Below are 15,297 nucleotides of genomic sequence, written 5' to 3'. Positions count from 1 at the left end.
TCTGACGGTGGGTCGGTAGACGTTCCGGCGTCAGACAACCTCCTGCAATGCGACCAGACCAAGTTACCGAAAGAACGCTCTTGGTGGTTTGTAAAACTTTCCATCAGTTATATGTCTGGTTTTCCCAGTTTTCTCACAAGTTTTAGATCAACTTACCGGCGGAGCACTGGTGATTGAGGGAGAAAACAACTTGTTCCTCTTATCTTGGAATAAGTTGTTGCTTTTGCATATGAGCTTCTTACAGGGAAGTCACAGCCATTACCTTTAAAGATTTTTATACTTGCACAACGACTAGACTTTGTTACGTCTAAGCCTAAGGTTTAATAATAGACGGTTTTGCAAAGTTCGTTTTCCCTTATATCATGTCAGAAACTATCAAGGCTTATCGTCTGTAAGTACTGGGTTGCCAAGTTTTTATGAATGATTGAAACTACTCATAATTTTTAAGATTTATACATTTCTTATATTGATTAAAAAGAGTTAAAAAAGAAGTTTTTCCAAAAAGAAAAATTGTCAAGTTATTGCATTGTTTCAGTTATGTAGAGCAGTTGAAAGACTTTTTAGAATGATAATCTTTGAAAATAATTATTGGGCAACAAATTGTAGACTATTATAAATATTTTATTTCAGAAGCTTAATGTGTAAGAGAGTAATTCTGTATGAAAAATCATTTGTTTTAAAGAGTCTAATATGTTTTTGAAAATATTAAAATATTATGAGCATGGATATAAAAACTGATAAGTATTTGTGTTCTTCCTGAGAAATAGATATTACATTGCCAATTATATACAACAAATTATGCATCTTAGTTTTGACATATCTGGTAAAAATTCAACATTAAAAATAGAAACATTTAAATGACTCATTGTCCAAAAAGTGCATGTCATATAATTGAAATGAAGTTGAAAATATTATTAAAAATTGTTGTTTTTGAGTATATATAACTCTTTTTGGTGTAAACAGTGTTACACTAGTACTTCCAGTTGCTTGAATTGTCAAAATTATACTGTGATAATTTATTTTTTACTAAACTACTTGTAAGAAATTGTTAAATCATCAGATTCATTGCTTTGTTATTAGGCTTAAATTTTGTCTACAGGGTTTATTCAAAATTTGTATTTTTATTGTTTAAAGGCATTAATATGGGAGATACGTGTGGGTTCTGTAAGATAGGCTATGAATCTTTTATAATTGTTTTTACTGTATTATACAATTTATTTTACTTTAGGAAGAAAATTGTTATAAATTATTATTGCTGTCAAATTTTCTTTGTATCAAATGATATGTAAGCATTTTCAGTCTCAGTAATTAATTATTATCAAATTATATCTACTCAAGGGGTAACTGTTAAATAGTAAAGGTTGTAAAAACTTTGAATTAATTTTTATGTGATGTATATAGAAATTAAAACAGTTTTTAGAACAAAAGTACATTTTTTTTTCAAGTATATCTTGAGAAGTTGGGTTTATTCTATTATATATAAAACATTTAATATTTAAATTAATATATATTTCATTATATTATTGGGAATGGTATTATGGAAGTACATTATTTATAAGCTGCATATTGATAACATCATTTGAGCAGTAGCTAATATAAATTACCTTTATTGTCATTAGTGTATTTTTCTAAATAGATATTAACCCTTCTATGATGGGTCATGGGTCAAAGTCCACATCATTGTGTTTGATTTAATTCAGATTTTATTAAACTAATATTTTATTAATTTATGTCTAAGTTTGGAGTCAAACTGTAGATTATAATTCAAACTTTAATATTATATATGAGTTAATTTCTTAATTTAAAAGTAAATATTAAAATAACATCTGGTATGTTCAATGCAGCACTGTTTAAAATGAGATGTTTGTGATTTCAAAATACTAAGTTTCATACAAATTAAAAACTCAAATAATCATTATTTATAAGCTAAAATATAAAATAAGAACCTCATATCTTTTTATTTTGCTGAGATATGGCTTATGTAGTGAATTGAACACAGTGGCCCTGTTCACCTCTTTCCATTTTTGGAAATAGCCCCTTACATACACTAACTTCAATATTTGACATGTGAATAACCAATTAACAACTTAGAATGTCCACCATGTGGTTTTCTCAGCCCTTTTAATCTGTGAAAAGGCTACTACACTCTTTTGAACCAAGATTTCAGGAAGGCAGGTTGGGTCTTAAGTCTTCTCAAAGTTTCATATTTTTTAAAAACCTAAATACAGCTTAGTTACTAAGCTTAATAAAATTATAGTGGAATTTTATAGTATCAATGTAGTTATTTATGATTATTTGACTGTATGTATAAAATATTAAAAAGCAAAAAAGTTTGATATCCTCCATATGCAAAATTTTAATAGGCTTAGCAGCTTATGTCCAGCAGCAACCAAGTTCAAAGGCTGTAGCTAGAAAAGAATTATTTGCTTTACTTCTTTATTTATTGTTCTATATTTAAAAAAAAAAATTAAATTTAGTAATTTAATTCTAAGTAGTAATAATCTATATGCACATAATAATTGAAATGTGATTGCATATTACAAAATGCTAGTCCATTAAAACACAGGCAAGATGGAAGACTAAAGATCAGTTATATATTACTAGATACGTAATATGAGTGCATGTGCATTGTATTATGCAACTTGTGTTAGTCAGGCATGACTAGAAGGTCAATATAATAAAAAATAAAATGTAAATATATAGCATTACGAGACAAGCTACTTAGACTAAAGATTGTATTTTTATGTTATAATATGCAGTCATTCTAACATGAAAAAACATTTATATTTATTTTCTAATTTTTTATGATGGTTACAAGATTGGTTAAGTGATAGACCTTATGTAGTTAGGGTATAGAAAATAATGTAAAATATGAAGTCTTAGTGAAAACAATGTTTAAAATATGTTTAAGAGGTTTTAGAGATTACTCAAATAATATTTGAGATTTCTGGGAGGAAGAACACTTTGTTTTTTTTAATCATAACATGAAATCACTTTTCACTCAGGTTAGTAATGAAATAGACTCAACATTTTCACAACCAATTCTGTAGTAAAAATACTTTGTTAAAAAATCTGATTTTTTGGATACAAAAACCTTGTAATCTTTACTAAAGTGTACCAAATTTTGTGAAGATACACATGCAATATCAAAAGTTATACTGCAAATACATAATGTATGCAAATGTGCAGATGAACTTTTGTATATTATACTAAGTCCATTGCACAAGGGTTAAAAAAGCAGTAAATCAGTGTGAAAGCTTTGTTTTATACAGGAGTTTAGTGAAATTAAACTGTAGTATGTGTAATAATTAGGCAAAGATAAACTGATTAGGATCATAATTATGAAAGTATAACTGCATGCCTAAGTATGTGTAATACAACTAATACACTGAAATTTATTTTGCTTAGTGTTGTACTATCACAGTAAGGTGTTTGGGTAAAATATTATAACTTATTTATTTTATATCCCAGGAGAAAGATAGAATCTATTGGCAAAATGACAGCAATGACCCAAGAAGAAATTATAACAAATACAAAAACTGTTCTTCAAGGATTGGAAGCTCTAAAAAATGAGCATAACTCTATCTATAATGGGCTCATGTCTTCACTCAAGGCTGTTCAGCAGGAAAAAGGTGATAGCAACCTCATGGAAGAGAAGGCTAATATAATAAAAAAGCACTTGGAGTCTATAGATCTTGGCTTAGGGGAAGCTCAGGTAAAAATGGGCTTTGTTCATATACATTTGTATAAAACTTTTTTTCTTGTATTTTATTTTGTTGTCAGTTGCTTTATATGCACTATTATACAATACTATCAGCATCTCATATGTGTAAGTACATATAACAGGTCCTAACAAATTACTTAACAAAATTTAAGAACTTTTTTTTTTTTTTTGCATTGAAGAAAAACAAGTGTTGTGTTTAAATAACTGAAGAAATGAGATAATGTTTGTAATTTTTATAGGGTACAGTGGTACATTCAGGACAGAGTAAGTATAGTGATTTTGAAAACCTTTTAGTGGATGTATTTATCAGCTAGTAGTCTTGGTGATAAGAAAGTTTTAACAACTAGTTTATGTGGAGGAGGATTCATTTTTTGAAGTTGCATGAATTTAGGATTTTCATCATAAACTTTGAAAACTAACTCTTAGTCTGTTCCTTCACCAATCTTTATTTTATCAAGAGATTACAACCAACCATGACAACAACAAAAAGAAAGAAAGAAAAGGATGCTCAAAAAATTTTGTTAAGGTTGCCTTTATGCTCTCAGGTGACCATCTGTGTCAAACTTTTTATCTACCAATTTTATACTTTATATTTGCCACCTGCTTAAAGGTTTTATGATTTATCTTACAACTATGTTTACAGTGCTTGCTAAAGATACATGTAAATAGTAATCACTGTGCATGTATGAACTTGCAAGTGATGTAATATTACCAGAAAAAAGACAGTATCAGAGATACTGACATATCACAACCATTCAAATTTTAGCTAATTAAATTTATATTTCTTTTAAAAATTGATTTAAATATTAACTTTTTCTAACTCACCAAATAGCATGTTATCCTGCTTTTATAAATTTTGTAATGCTAGTCTTAGATACAGGTAAGATTTTTTACAAGAACTAATGCTTCTGTATTTGATTCACTGCAATTTTCTAACAGCTTGTTGGATTTGTAGAGGAGCCTTGAACAACTACTACTGTTGTATGTGGTACATACATAAGTACTTTCAAAGTGCTGGATCTCATGCTGGTAATTATGCATTGATAAGACCAATGGCTCTCAATTTTTTTCAGCTGTGGACCAGGTAGTCCCGATAACCAAGTTCTGTGTACCACTTTATACAGTATTAATCTTTTTAAAGTAATTTTAAAGTCTATCTTAAAGCAATATACTTCAGTATCTATATTTTGTTATAGATACTTCAGTATCTATAATTTAAATTACATTTGGAGTTTCATTTTCAAACCATGTTAGGAAGTATTATGCCTTATATATGTCAAGAAAGCCTTATATACTAAGAGACATTAAAAATGCAACAATGTACATACAGTTAAACAATTTTAATATGCTAGGTTAAACATACGTTTTGAATGTATATATGGAATCATCATGTCTTTGCACTACATAGTATTCAAATTTGATTAGAAACTGCACACAAACAGTTTACTCAGGATTTCAATGTCCAGAACACTAATAATGGGTATGTCCTCCATTTGTTGCCAGAAGAACCTGGATCATGCATGGCATAGATGTCCCACTTAGCCAGAAGTGCTGCACATAGTTCAACGAGAGAGCTGGGGGCAGGATTCTGATGATAGATTTACTGATCTAGAATGTACCAGAGATGCTCAATGGGATTCATATCGGGCAAAATGGAGGCCAGTCCAGAACATTCATGTTGTTCTCATTCAAACAATTTGTACACACCCTTGTCGTATGCGAACATGCATTGTTGTGCATGAAGGTGCATCACAAAGTGTGCTGCGACTTTGGCTGGTGCCATCCCTGTCATTAGCATCCTGATTGCTTGATCTCTGCTTTCTTGTGTCAACCATAGCTTCTTTCTTTGTGGTGAAATTAAACTTTAAAATTCAGGATTTTATAGGCTGAAGAAACAGTGTGTACTGGATACAAAAATTTTTCCATACTCTCATATTATGTACAACAGTAAAGAATGGGCAAGTTTTGGCCAATTTAAATACTTACACATGATCATGCTAATTGAAATGGTCTGAACTACTGAATTGTTTTCAGAGAATAACCATGATTAAAACCCAGGTGTGTTTGCACCTCTATTGCTCAACCTGTATGAAACAACTCATTAAAAAAGAGCTAAAAGCAGCATACATACTTAGTCTTATTGTTTCACAGGTTATGATGGCCTTGGCTAGCCACTTGCAGATGGTTGAAGCAGAAAAACAAAAACTTCGAGCACAGGTACGAAGACTCTGTCAAGAAAATGCATGGCTACGTGATGAATTAGCAAGCACTCAGCAGAAGCTTCAGGCATCAGAGCAAATGGTTGCTCAAATGGATGAAGAGAAAAAACATCTTGAATTCATGAATTCACTTAAAGAATATGAGACTAATGAGTCTGTAAGTATAGAAGAATAAGAGTTAAATAATTATCATAACTGTTTATCATTTATACATTATGTAGGTTTTGTTACTGTTTCATAGGTTTTAGAGAATTTAACCAAAAAACAATCTACAGGTTTTACACATCTAGATTTAGCTAAATTTTATGAAATATAAAAGTTGTGCATAAGTGTTTATATTTTATTTTAGCACATTGACTTTGTTTTAGGTCAAGTGTTATTTATTGGTAATGAAAGCCATTTGTGCCCTGTGCATTTGCTACATTATATTAGAGCATTGCTGCATAGACTTGTTATCAATGACTTGAAGCATGTGTATAACAATAAATGTTTTCATCATTAAAATTCATGTTGAGCTGGGACATAAGTCTAGGTTGTATTATGTCTTCATAAGCAGTTTAGGAAGCTTAAACTTTGACTTCTAGCACTGGTTATTAAATTAGGATTACCATTTAGTTGTAATTACTTTGATAACATTTGAATTGTGGTTGATCTAAAAAACTTTGAAAGAGTTTTTCTTTTTTCATTGTACAAGAATTAGCAGGCTTGCACTATATTGGATAGACATTTAGTTGTATTTACATGAAAAAGTATTTTTTTAACTGTAGAAATTTTACCAAGATGACTTCAGCTTTCATATTGTTTTATACAATCACACCTTGCAGAATTTTCAACTAGGAAAATGATTGTTATGCATTCCAGACTTGTGTACTAAAATGCAATAAGTAATAAAATAAAATATTGGGAATTTAAAAACTTTCAAAGAGGGATTGCAAAGAAAAAGTAAGTAAACAAGGCTGGAAATACTGTAGACATTATACACTCAGACTACAAATCACTGTTTTGACTTCTCCAAATGTAATTCAAGGTAACAATATTGAGCCTAAATAGGGGTTTGTAGTTTGATTTGATAATGTATACAGTATCTCCAGCCTTGTCTTCTTACTTTATTCATTATCCCTATTTACAGAGTTTTAAATTTCCATTTTTTTATCTGTCTTTATTGCTGGTTTTTTAATCTCAGTTATGAGCAAAGGATTACTTACTACTGTATTTTTTATATCATAATAATAGTAAACATAGCTAGTAACTTGCTGATATAGTTTGCACTTTATGTATAATATTGGGATTGTCTCCCTAAAAACACCAATTGTATATTGTACAAAGCACTGAGTATCTACATGTTCCAATCACCTGATATCCATCTATTATTGATTAGTAATTCCTGTTTCATCCTATGTTAAAGCTTTTTAAAGGAACATCAGATATTTGTTAGAAAGCTAACTTCATTGGGTAATTATAACATTATTTATACTAGAATTATGATATTTTTAGCTTATGCAAAGTATAGAAGAAACAATCTTTTTAATACCCCTACACAAAGTATGCTGTATCTTATTCAGTATTAAACAAAAGGTTTGGATGCAGTATGCCTAGCAGTTTTTGTTGTGAGCTGGCAAGATAATAATATTGATAATAACAAGAAGAAGAATTACAAATGGGCTGTTTTGAGTATATTTTCTTTTCCTTGTGAAGCTAACATCCTATTTTTGTATATTTTTTTATACATGTACAGCTTTAGCATTCAATAGTAAACATTTTAAAGTGTTTGAACTGAATCTTTACTGTCTAAGGTGCTTTTCCTTGAAATTCCTTTTATGAATCATAATCCTGGTTCATGATAGTGCTTGTAATACTTAGAGATGTTTTTTGATTATCAGATAAACAGTTTTAAATATAATAAAAAACAATTCATACTTCACTCATTTACATTTTTTTATTGAGATTCTGAAATGTACCTTCATAGATACAACACAAACTGATTCAAAATAGTTACTTTAAACTATGATTCTACAGATTTACACTGCTTCATTATTTTCCCTGAAATTCTGATAAACATCAAAGCTTTGGCAATTTTCACTTAAATATTTGCATACCACTGATAAGTCATTTTACACTTAAATACTTGCATACCACTAATAAATCAGTGTTTCATGTATGCTATAATTCATATGTCGAAACCATTAGTAATTCATTTTTTCAGTTTAGCACAATAATCAAAATTACCAAAGTTTGAAGATTTTTAGTCAAAAGTATTTAATAATATTTAATTTCACTGAATTTGTGTATTTTACATTAAAGTAAGAATCTATGCAGTTTTATTTTTTTTACAAATAAAAAGAAGTATATTCATTTAAATACATAATTGTGATATTTCTACATTCTGCAAAGTCATAAAATTCTACAGGGTGTGGTAATATTTAGTATTTGGACATCCCAGATATGTTTTGTTCTTTTCAGGAAGGGAGATAATAACTTGTGTATTTACTATTAATAAATATTGAAATGTGAAAAAAAAATAATGATACAGTTGATCTAGTCCCAGGTATACACTAGAACATTTATGTATTAACACAAAGTTTTCTACTGTTGGAATGATATTGCTTTATACTAATTAAGTCATGTGATTAGATCAAAACAAGTAATAGACATTATAGTTTATCTTGAATCCTTAAGTCTTGATCTCGTGTAAATCTCTAGTTGCATTTTGTTTCTCATTCAAAGCATGCATTTATCTTTGTTTTGTAAATAGTTCATGATGAGTTAATAAAAATGAATCTCATAAATGAATACTCTTCTATAAATAAATGGAAAAATATTTACAGAAATTTGGACATAAAATACTTGTGTAGTATACGTGTGTGTGTGTTGATTTTTAAGCCTGTGATGGGTGTGAAAATGAAAAAAAAATCATTGTTTGTAACATTGTGGTTTACTCTATTGAATATCATTTTTGAAATTGATAAATATTTGCCAGTTTTATCTGTTCTAAAAAAATGTGTGTACTGTTGTTGTTTACAAATTACATGTTTTAGTAGGCATCTTTTAATCTATAAGCCAGGCTGATTACTAATTATTGTTTGTCTTCAAAATTGCAACAAGTAAGAGCTTACTGTCAGTTAATCACTACCTTACAAATTAAATGCTTGCTTCTTGAATTAAAATTGTTTTTGTTTGCAAACTGTGTTGGTGCAAAGGCTAGACTAATCAGATGTAACCAGTTAACAGGTTACCTGTTTGACAGCTAAGCTAGAAATATTTAAGTCAATCCAGTAATACTTTCATTTCACTGATTGTTTTATGACTGAGGCTTTTGTTCAGACAGGAAATCATGTGACATTCAATAGCTCAATTGTTTATGTGGGACAAGCCTTTTTGTAATGTGTAATTATCTACAGCAATCTAACACCTACCTTAAAGCATAAATGTATTTGATATTGGCATTTACTGTGTGCTCAGTAATGTTATTAAAACACTAAAATATGAATGCATTTTTTTTTTTGCTTCACACATGCGATTCATAATTTCTGTGCATTAATATTATCATGTGATTCTGTTTTTATGGTTGAACTCAGAAATCTGGGCATAAAATACTTGTGTAAAAAATAAACTTTCATACAGTATATTTAAAATTTGTAAGAGGGGTTAGGATTTGCTGACTAAGGTTTATTTAAAATGAATAATTATTTTACTATACTTTTAGTAAGAGCTATTAAAATTAGCTTAATTCTTTGCAAAAATAAAAAAATAATTTCACCTTTTGGATTTTCTTATCACTTAGTGTTCAAAACAAAGAAATTCTTGCATAAAAAATTTAAGTGTTTTTGTTTTGTTATTGTTAGTTTAATGAAGGCTATCAAAGGAGTAATACTTTTGAACATGTACAGAGATGATGTTAATCAGATGTACACTTTTTGGTGCTGTATTTTGCAGCATGTATGTAAACATAAATTAATTGTTGATCTCTGTTTTAGAAATAACTTATTTGAATACTAAAGATGAATTTGTGGTTGATTTGTTCTTGTTCAGTTGAAACTATAGACTGTTGTTTTAAGCACATACCTAACATATACATTGTACTGTATTTTATTAGTGGTCAAGTTTCCATGATGCTAGTAAAATTTGTTTTAAGCCCTTTATTAAGCTTCTTATACTTAAATGTAGAGTATTTGCATTAAAATTGTCAGTTGAGAGCCACTTAGTATTTCCTATGAATAACTCTTAATTACTGGTTTAATGCGAAAACTGCCACAAATGTACAGATGAATTTGAGCCAGCATTTTGGGCAGGTTGTTTTACTTTTGCTGCAATTGTATTTCAATTTGAACTTTGATTTTCTGTACATTTTTTGTCTCAGTTAAAACACACATTTATGCACAAGTCTAAAAAGGGTAACAAAAATAATGTTTGTTGTTTTGTAAATAATTCACCATGAACTATTGAAAAACAAAACAAATCTTATAACTGAATACTTTTATGTATAAAATTTATTAGCTTGTTATTCATAAGAAGTTAAAAGTTAACTTCTAGGAAACTTCTAATTTCAATTTCTTTCTGGAGTTGAACCTTCTCTCATATGCACAGCATCATTCAAACACTTAAAAGTTTAGTTATAATGTATGTTTGACAGTGTATACCTTCATAACCTTTTTTGAACCTGTGTAAACTGCCTTTTCACAATGAACTCTCAGAGTAAGATTTTTAATCCCATGGTTTTGTGGTTTATTGCCAGAAGCCTTTGAATAGCATATGAAGAGTTATCATCAAAGTGCCCTTCAAGCTTTTGCTTGCTTTGTCAGTGAATGCTGTGGTTCCCTTTCACATGATGTATAATCAGGCAGTTTCTGCTAATTACATCATATATTGGATGTGCTTTAATTCTTCATTTCTTGCTCACAATAGTTTTAAAATATGTACAGTACTTTCATCCCTTGCTTTAGTGGATCATTTATAAGAGTTTGTAACTTTGTTTTTTCATTTTTAAATTGAACATTGCCTCTAGATGTTTTATTTCTGTTGTAATCCCTTTGTTCAGTATTCTTGGGTTTTTTGGAGTAAACTCTACAGTTGATTAGCTACCTTACATTCTCTAATACACTTTCTTCTTAGATTTATAGTTTATTTAGGACTAGCAGGCTCATTGTCATGTAAATCTCTGTGACTATTGAATGTCCTATGTAATATGATGGATGAACTCAACATTATTTTGATTTTGTTAATGCACCTAGGTGGAGTTTGGAAATACTTGTGGAAAATGTTTTAAGTTTTAACCATTATTAATATCTTTCAATGTAGAGATGGAGGTTCATTCAACTCCCACAGTGAGTGTTGTGGTGATCAGCTTAGGCATTCTTGCATCTTCCTATTTATTAATTTAATCTTTGACTCCATAGCTAAGTACATCTGCTCTGGTGCTATCATGACTGTGCCTGTCCCATATATGGACTGTTGTCCTGTATTTAAGGCTTGGCTCCATGTCATGTGGCAGTCAGCTTGAAGGGAGCAATGTGATAACAAGCTTTTCCAGGTCAAACCTTCTGTTGTTTTTTGGCCATCTTGCTGTTGTAAGGATCAGAAGAAGGAAGTTGTCCTGGCTAAGCTAATCATTGGCCACAGTTTATTAACTCGTTGCTTTCTTTTAACTGGGGCTGATGCACCAATTTGTGACACTCAAGTAACAATAGCCCACATTTTACTGTTGTGCCTTTGTTACGATCATGAGCAACAGCACTATTTTAGACATTTCAACCAAGGGTTCTCCCCTGACATTTGTCATTGTGATTGGTCATTGATGATGACACTGTCAACCTTAGTTGTGTTTTTAAATTTTTATGGTCTATTGGCCTTTTCAGTTCTGTTTAAGTTTTTAATTTGAAAATTGGACTTTGTCTTAACATGGTTATTTTTTATGTACTTTAATAATTTTATTTTTAATTTTTTACAAGTTGTTTGACACAGATAGCCTAATTGCTTTATGGTAGTAAATACCAAGTAACTGACCAATCAGTTCAATAATGGTGGATTTTGAAAAGTATTACTGTCCATGTTATGTCATCTGGATACAAGGCTTGCATGCACTCAAGATGGTTCTGTCATGCCTGAGTTTGTGAATTGACAATGATAAGTTGTGTGTTGCACTGACCCAGTTTCTTTTTTCAGCAGGATGTAATGTAGTGATCAGTTCTTGAAAGGGCTAGATAATTCCTTCTTCCTTCCTTGATTTTTCTTCATTACCCTTTTCTCTTGAGTACTTTATTTCGTTTTTCAAGTACACTAACCTAGTTTTTGCTTCTATTGGGTTTTGTGTTCAAGAGCTGAATAATTCTTTCTCCCAACCAGATATTTAGTCCTCATCATTAGCTTCTTTTGTTCACTTTCTCAAGTGTTTCTTACCTACAGGTTGGGCACACTTACAACATCTTCAATCGAACTTGTGGAATTAGTGAAACATTGTAAGAATTATTTTGACATACAGTCATGTGAAAAAGTTAAGACACCCTATGAAAGCTTGTGTATTTTTGTAACATTTCTGTATATATAGATATTTAATCTCAATTTCAACAATACTGAGAGATTATAGGAATATAACTAAACAATTAAAACTGAAGAAAAGTCTTTTCAAGATCTTCTGTAAACGTAATTTTACAAAAATGCATATTCTGAGGAAAAAGTTAGAACACCCTACCCCCTAATAGCTAGTGTTACCCCCTTTGGCTGAAATAACTGCAGTGAGATGCTTCTTGTAGCCATCTACCAGTCTCTGACATTGGTCTGAAGAAAGTTTGTCTCACACCTCATTGCAGAATTCTGTCAGTTGTGAGATGTTTGAGGTTTTTTTTGCATGTACAGCCCATTTCAAGTCACCCCACTGTATCTCAATGGGATTAAAATCTGGGCTTTGACTTGGCCCACCAGGACTTTCCATTTCTTAGTTTTCAACCAGTTCTTGGTGGATTTATTTGTATGTTTTGGGTCATTGTCGTGTTGCAGGGTACAGGTCCGCTTCAGCTTTAATTTTCTTACAGGTCTCACATGATCCTCAACCACCCTCTGATACATGGTAAAATTCATGGTATATTCTATGATTGTGAGCTGTCCAGGTCCTGTTGCAGTAAAGCAGCCCCAAACCATGACACTTCCACCTCCATGCTTCACAGTTGGTATGAAATTCTTTTCCTGGAATGCTGTATTTGGTTTACACCAAACATTTTCTTTGTTCTGGTGTCCAAATAATTCAATTTTGGACTCATCTGCCCAAAGAACATTATTCCAGAAGTCTTGGTCTTTGTCTACATTTTCTCTGGCAAACTTCAGTCTGGCCTTGATGTTTCTCTTAGAGAGCAAAGGTTTCCTCCTTGCACACCTCCCATGCAAGTTACACTTGTGCAGTCTCTTTCTGATTGTAGAGACATGCACTTTCACATCAACAGTAGTCAGAGCCTGCTGTAGGTTCCGTGATGACATGTTAAGGTGTTTGGAGACCTCTTTTAGCATCTTGCAGTCTGCTCTAGGGGTGAACTTGCTTGGATGACTAGACCTGGGCATGTTGGCAGTTGTTTTGAAAGCCCTCCACTTGCTGACTATTTTCCAGACAGTGGAATGGCTGATTTTAAAATCTTTTGGGATCTTTTTAAATCCCTTACCAGACTCATAAGCTGCTACAATTTTCTTTCTGAAGACCTCAGACAGCTCTTTTGCTTTCACCATGATGCTCACTCTCACTTCAACAGTGAGGAGTGCACCAAACTAAATGTCTGAGGTTTAAATAGGGCAAGCTTCATTTAAAATGCTGAGTAACGATCTTCTAATCATGTGCACCTGGTGTGAGTTGAGCCATTATAAGTTGGAATAAATGTGGGGGTGTCCTAACTTTTTTCTCAGTTAGAATATGCATTTTTGTAGAATTACATTTACAGAAGATCTTGAAAAGTCTTTTCTTCAGTTTTAATTGTTTAGTTATATTCCTATAATCTCTCAGTATTTTAAATATTGAGATTAAATATCTATATATTCAAAAATGTTTTAAAAATACACAGGCTTTCATAGGGTGTCCTAACTTTTTCAAATGATTGTAGTTGTGTCTCATGGCCATTATTGACTGTCATTAACTTAACTTGTGCATGAAAGGGAGTTTATTATGACTGGGGTTGGGCCATAATCTTTCAGACTGCTATATCTATTTCTGGATGTTTTGTTGGTGACAAGGAAGCTGTTTCACAGGAAAAGTAGTTCTTTAGTTTTGCTTGGTATCTATTGAACTTGTCATATTAATACATTAAATTCAATGTGTATTATGTTATCTAAACCATTTGGATGCACATTCATGATTGTTTAACTTTACTATATAATTATATTGGATTCATATTATGGAACAAATAAGAAATTATGTCTTTGAAACCTGGAACTTGCTAGCTTCATAAACATTTAAGGAAGTGCTGCTGTATCTGATATAAACATGCAAAATTTTGCCTCACCTACTTATTTTTGTTTTTTGCAAGTGAGATAGAAATGTAAGTGTACGATGCTTTGAAGTTGTGAGATTGTAGCTATTCAATATTTAAGCTGTTTAATATTGATACAGTTTTCAAAACCACTATGTATAGTTAGTTCATAAAAAAATATAACTGATAACTGGTTTTCTGTAAAATGTCCATCAGTTTATTTTTCTGTGTCACTGACATTTACTTCAGTGTGAAAGAGTTTAACTGTTGATATTGAATGTTTCAGGCAATAACTGAATCAGGCAGTGAAAAGAAGTCTTCAGGTGATACTCCATTAGACCTTGGATTTCCTGATGATGAGGATGATACTTGTCATCATGATGGTAAACAGTTGTTTTTCTTTTATATTTATATATATTTTATCCTATTTTCACACACACAACATACATTTGAACCTTTATACCATCATATAACAATTTATATGTTAAGTTCAAGAAGAGAAATTCTTCAAAAAAGTATATATTCATTTATTAAATTGTACCATAAATGAATAGAAAATATGTAACCTTTCCAATGCATGGTCTCTGATATAATTATGGTGTTTACAAGATTTTTCAAGGTGTGGGTAAATGTGCAGTTTCTGGTAAAAATAATTTTAATAAAAACTGTACAAGTAATGTTTAAATATAGTGTTATGTTTGCATTAAAACTTATACATGTCTGAGCTAGTGTTGGATGTCTTAATTATGTATGAGTGGTAATTTATTTGTGTCATGTAAACAAAATGATTAATCAGATTAATGACTAAATTGATTATCACGTAAATAATTAACTTGTCAAAATTCTGGTTATTTCAATTCTTACAAAATAATCAACTAATTTAAATAAGCGTTTTTGACTATTATTGGTTTTG

The 15,297-nt window shown here is 30.7% G+C and overlaps 1 pseudogene across 1 annotated transcript in view; it reads left to right on the top strand.

Moving 5' to 3' along the window:
• Positions 1–213: 213 nt before the first annotated feature.
• LOC143255181 (kinesin light chain-like) overlaps positions 214–15,297 on the top strand; it is a 45,861-nt pseudogene continuing 30,777 nt past the window's right edge. The window contains exons 1-4 of the transcript XR_013030462.1: positions 214–391; positions 3,472–3,715; positions 5,876–6,100; positions 14,671–14,767. The product of XR_013030462.1 is annotated as a kinesin light chain-like (transcript). The remainder of the gene's footprint in view (positions 392–3,471; positions 3,716–5,875; positions 6,101–14,670; positions 14,768–15,297) is intronic.

The sequence above is a fragment of the Tachypleus tridentatus genome, chromosome 1 (genome assembly GCF_004210375.1).
Source record: "Tachypleus tridentatus isolate NWPU-2018 chromosome 1, ASM421037v1, whole genome shotgun sequence".
NCBI classification, from domain to species: Eukaryota; Metazoa; Arthropoda; class Merostomata; order Xiphosura; family Limulidae; genus Tachypleus; species Tachypleus tridentatus.
Note: the sequence above shows the minus strand (reverse complement) of the source record. Positions and strands in the feature narration are given on the sequence as shown.